We start from the raw sequence: 6,000 nt of genomic DNA on the forward strand, positions 1-6,000 counted from the left end.
AAGCAGTGACCTCTGCTTGTCCAGACGCGTCACTGTGCTGTTTTTTGGAGGACACAGCCATTTATTCTCTTTTCCTAAATAAATGTGGGAATACCTTGACCTTGGAAATATTTTTTTTTTCAAGGCCAGACAGCTGCAGCCGCGCTGATCAGGCACAGCGGCAACCTCCCATTAAGCAAATGATTGGAAACACAAGGGCTGAGATTATGGGTTGTAGTGTGGTGTTTTATCTTTGAACTAAAACTTTACTCCTTTTTGAAGTGCGACTGAACTTTGAGAAGCTCCAAACGGCCCCCTATAGGTAACTTAGTGCAAACTTTCCCGTGACTACCCGCGGCAGCACATTTAACCTTGCTGCTTCTGTCGGCTTCAAACCTTCGCATTTGATTAATTTAAAAGCTCCTATATTTATTCTACATTCCTTTCTATGCACTGCCATGTGAAACGCTAAACTGTAAACTAGCCTTCCTGATTCATCCCATTCATCGTGACATGTTGGGGAGGTGTGGGTTAGGGGGTTGAACCAGGGTCTGGGTTTTAAAATAGAACAAGCCAAAGTACATTCACAAGCAAAACAGACTAAGTTCTGTTGATTGGAAAGAGTGAGGAGCTTGTGAACTGTGTGTTATGGGGTTTACTGTTAGCACCAGTGGTCACAGGACAAACCGGGGAGCAGCAGAGAGGTTCTCCCATCGAAATCCTACATTTATTCTCACTCTGGTGTGGAGCTATCTAAAGGTTCCTTGTGTGGCTAAACTCTGCACATTCCTGCTGGTTTACTGTATCAGCTGGGACTAAAGGGCAGCTGGCAGGTTTGGGTTAACCAGGTTCACCCCTGCTGCTGCTGCAGACACAGTTTTTCAGATCAAGTTTAATCTGTCAAGAATGTTTTTTTTTTGTTTTTGTTTTTAGCTAGAGATGCCCAGCACATTTCTTCTCACCTTGCCTCTCATGCGGAAAAGTATTTATGAATACGTTTGCTCCCTCGAGCAGTCTGTCACTAAGAGGATGGAAATGAGGAGTAAACAGACTTGCTGCAGTCTAGTGGCAGCGGATGAAGCACCAGCTTAGATGGCGTATTGCTTTCTATTTCTTGTCTTATGGGCCTTCCAGTGGATTTCCTCTGATTATGTGTGGACAGTCTGGGCGCTGCAGCCAGCAAGGGAAAGGTTATCAAAAGTAAATATGTGATCTGGATTCTCATCAAAGCGGCAGAGATAGGCTTGTGTACTCAGCTGTTTGAAATGTGTCATTGTGGAAGACAAGGGAGGGGGGAGTCATTAAGCTGCTACACCTGCTATTGGTATTTTCACTTAGCCAGTGCACAGGCTGTACATTTTGATCAGGAAGTTTTGTTTAGTGTTTTCCCAAGCGTGGTCACGAGCAGTTCCCATGAAGGATGGCCATGCTGGCGCTGCAGTGAGGCCACAGAGGGTGAAGCATCAGGGGCTGTGGTGATGTAACGCCACCAGGCAGTGTGTCTTTTTTCAGGCCAGGGTGTTGGGAGTGTATTAACAGGTATGCAGCTCGGTGAGGGCTGCTGACAAGTAGATTATAGAGGAAGACATAACCACCATACCAGTGCACTGCCTTAAATCACACGCCGTGAAAAGCTCCCCGGCATTCTCGTAAGACGACTTCAACTCGCTGTGTTTTTTGTCACGTGAGAACCAAATTATCTCCAATTAAAATAACACACTCACCAGACTGATAGTTCCCCCTAATGTGTGTCTTTTTATATGCTGTCCCCCAGAACTTAACTTGTATATTGAAGAGATGACTCATATCCTTATCAAGGAATAAAGTGGCTCGTAAAGTTACTGCATTTTGCAATTTCCTGAGCCACAGTTGAACTAAGAGGCTCTGGTCACTGATACAAGTACGACATACTTTTGAAAAAGGCCAAAAGAAACTTTAATTCACCCGTTTGAAACTAGGAGCTAATAGGAACATTACCCCTCTTATCAACGAGTGGTTGACTCATGTTGAATAGAAGCATCACTGTCCTACTTATGTGTTGGATTAAAGGGTTGTTGAGTTTCATGACTAAAGAAATGGTGATTTTGTTACATGCCATTGTCATGTGGTATAAAATACATGAGTTAGACAATTTCTTTTGACTACAGCAACCATTTTTCATTTAAATGTACGTTTTGTAGTTCTAATGCGAAGGTAAATGGTTAGGGATTGTTAAAGCACGAACTGTAAGTATTGTGTTATTGCAACTTGGTGGCGTTTTATATCATGCTATGCCATCAGACAGCATGGAGGGGTTTGGGAAACATTTCCATTGCCTGCAGAAAGGTTCATGGTGTTCTTTTGGAATTGAACTTTGTTCCACCGCTATGGCAATTTGGGTTTCTGCAGAAATTCAACATATGTTTTGAGGAACACAGATTTTGGTATCAACAGTACTGTCTGTAACTGGTCTCATAACATTTAGCTTTCAGCCATTTACTGGGGTTATGTATACACAATCAACATCAGTTCATAGAGCACCGTTTCATTTGAGTTTGTAGTATTTTCTAACATTTATTTACTTCCCCAAACATGCAATAGTTGCCCTAATCTTTAATTATAAGATGTCACAATTAAGAAAACAGTAGATTTCTTTGCTGGGAATGCATTACATTTCTCTCTCCTTGTCACATTCATACAGTAAAACTTTTATGTATCTGCATCAAAGTAGTAGTGGGACAACCTAGCTGGTTGGTGTGAGTTTTCCATGACTCACTGCCCTCCGGCTTTTGAAGTCTAAATCCTCCTCACAGTGTTGTGCGATAATGGCCTCCATGTTTCTGTGGGTGCTGCCAGGCCTTCAGGCTAAGTATTGTTTTAGAGCACATCACCCAGGTGGGAGTAAAAGTTGGAAAGGCAAACATTCTTCTTATCGTCCCCGATCATGACAATCATGCCTTACCAGATTTTTCCCAATGTGGCTTCAGATTATTCAGAGGCCCCACAGTATCCAGTACAAAGCCTTTTTTTTTTTCTTACGTCTTTATACTTGTTTACAGTTTCTTTGTCTAAAAGAAGTAACAATAATCTTCTCAGGAGACTACAAATAAGACAAATGGGAACAAATTTATTTCACACCGAACATAAAAGTACACAAATCCATGTTTTTGCCATTTGTTCACATCAGAGTGCAGACAGCTTTCCTTTGTTGTCTGTACTTTGATCAAAAGCCAACATATTTCACTTCTGCCCTTGGCAAATTCTTAAATTCACTAGAACATAGTGGATGAAACCAGCACAGGTGGTGACCTCTCTAGGGGGCGCTACACTCCCGTTACATGGACTGTTCATCCAGGTTAGCAGGCAGGCTTAAGGGATGGCACCGTTTGTTTGCCAGTCCGCTTTAGTTTTGATTGAACAACTATTGGATTAGCGTCACATTCAACATCTCCAGAGGATAAGTCCTACTGATTTATGTAATCCCCTGCCTCACCTCAGTTGCACTTGAAAACACAGTAATGACGATAACCAACAGTCATGAGGACACATTGGGACAGATGCAACTCAGATCACCTCCAAATGTGGCCAGAGATCCAATCTCTCAAATGCGATCTCAGTGTGTCCTGACTGTGTTTACATCAGAACTTGTCACTTGTGATCGGACTCCCCAGGTTGAATGTTAAAGGAGAACTCCGGCGCAAAATGAACCTGGGGTTAATAACACGTGTGTACCGAGTTCGACCGTTCTCTGGTATTTGTTTTCATGCATTTGTTTTGTTAGTCAAATGTGACCAGTTTTCTTCCAAACTGCTATTTAGCGTATAACGCTAGCCTTCGGGGCACACTTACACATAAAAAGAAATCGCTATTTCTATACCACTAACAAGGCTCACAATATCACCACACTTACACGGTAGCATAACTAGGGTCTCTACATGTAAACCGAAGCATTGAGAACTTTGCAAGTATACAGGCAGTTTATTAAAAAAGGAACACAGTACCGTTGGTGTCTGGCTCGCATATCCAGGCGGGCGCCATCTTGGGGAAACTGAACTGTCTGTTGCCGGAAGAAAGCACTGAGAGCATAGAGAAGCACTGAACGAAGAGAGTTCAGTTTTCCCAAGATGGCGCCCGCCTGGATATGTGAGCCAGGCGCCAACGGTACTGTGTTCCTTTTTTAATAAACTGCCTGTATACTTGCAAAGTTCTCAATGCTTCGGTTTACATGTAGAGACCCTAGTTATGCTACCGTGTAAGTGTGGTGATATTGTGAGCCTTGTTAGTGGTATAGAAATAGCGATTTCTTTTCATGTGAAAGTGTGCCCCGAAGGCTAGCGTTATACGCTAATTAGCGGTTTGCAAGAAAACTGGTCACATTTGACTAACAAAACAAATGCATGAAAACAAATACCAGAGAACGGTCGAACTCGGTACACATGTGTTATTAACCCCAGGTTCATTTTGCGCCGGAGTTCTCCTTTAATGCATGGTCTGAACAGGGCCGCAGAGTCGTTACGCTACAGATTCAACGCGGTGAATCGCCTGAAAAGTCGTTGACAGGGGTCCAACTAGTGCCACCTGTGTGGGACGCACTGGCATAACTAGAGCCACAGATTCTCACTGATAGACTGAAACTGGCTGTCTTCTTCAGTTCATTCAGCTTAAAATGATCCAGCATTCATGGTTCTCTATTTTGAAGTTGACTGGCACAAATATATTAATTTCTTCTCCTTTTATTAAATGAGCAGCTCAGATCTATTATTTTTCCAGTTGAACTTCTTCCTGTTTTCAGTCTCCAGCTCCTGGTCACTGTCTCCTCTGAGTCTAGATGAGTTACTGTCTACTACAATACCGAAAACCATACAGAGATTACCTTTGAAAGTTGATGCCATTGGCTGATTGTGTTATCATTTGTTAATGATTGCATTTTTTAATCATTCACTCATCGTACACTGGTGGGATGCTTCAAATCAATGCGTTTCTTATTAGTTCCTGGTGTTGACGTACTTTATTATTGGTGGGAAGGGTGCTATGTGTGAGGATTGTTATCACTTGTGACCGCTAACAACCCTCACATTCCCACTCTTTAGTCCCAAACAGAAACGTTCACTTTGCCAAAACATGAGTGCGTTTTTTTGAAGAGTTTTGCTGCATATAGACACAACACGGGCTAACTTTTGGTTAACTTTTGTGGCGTTGAGTGAAATATGTTAACAACTGCTGTATGGGTTGCCACAAAAGCTTCCCACAGATTCACGCCTGCAGGGATTTCTTGACTTTTAATGTAGCAAATAGTTTAACATTATAATTTGTTTGTTTTGGCTTTAAATACCAGCAAAATTAATTTAACACTAATTTCTGCCAATTAGCAAATGTTAAAACAGTAAAAGTGTTGGACAATATCTTACAAGGATGTTAGCATTTTTAGCATATTGACTTGGTGAGCTGTGGCTGTTGATTCTTTTTTCTTGAAGCGTGTTGTTGCTATAGGACTTGTGAAACTCCTACATCATTAATTATGTCTGCTGTTTGATGTGTTATTTTATCACACACACTGCATATGATAAACTGAGCATGTACAATACTTTCTAAGCCTTTGAAATCTTTATCTTTTTATCAAAAAAATTATATATATACAGTACAACAAAATGCAATAGTCACATCAGTGACAGGAGTAACAACAGCCCTAAAGGCAGAACGATCAAAACTGTATTGCACTGTTAACCTAAGCTTGAATCGAAGCTGACTCAAGTATTTGCTCTGTCACGCCGTGTTAAGTTGCCTTTGAAAATGAGAACCGCAGGGCAAACATGCTCAGTCAATAAGTGTATTGTCAATATTTAAAAATATTACACAAACCTCTATAAGCATCACTGTTTCAGCAATGGAAGACATTGTTTTATGGATTGTTGCATTTTACACTATATCTTGTGTGGGTCAATAAATTGTGAAATGTTCAGATTATTTCTAAGAGTAGTTTGTCTCTTGGATTCAAAAAAATTGGCGGGACTGTTTGATTTGGCCAAGATCTCATTTACCTGG

This window comes from Chelon labrosus, assembly GCF_963514085.1.
Source record: "Chelon labrosus genome assembly, chromosome: 3".
NCBI lineage: Eukaryota > Metazoa > Chordata > Actinopteri > Mugiliformes > Mugilidae > Chelon > Chelon labrosus.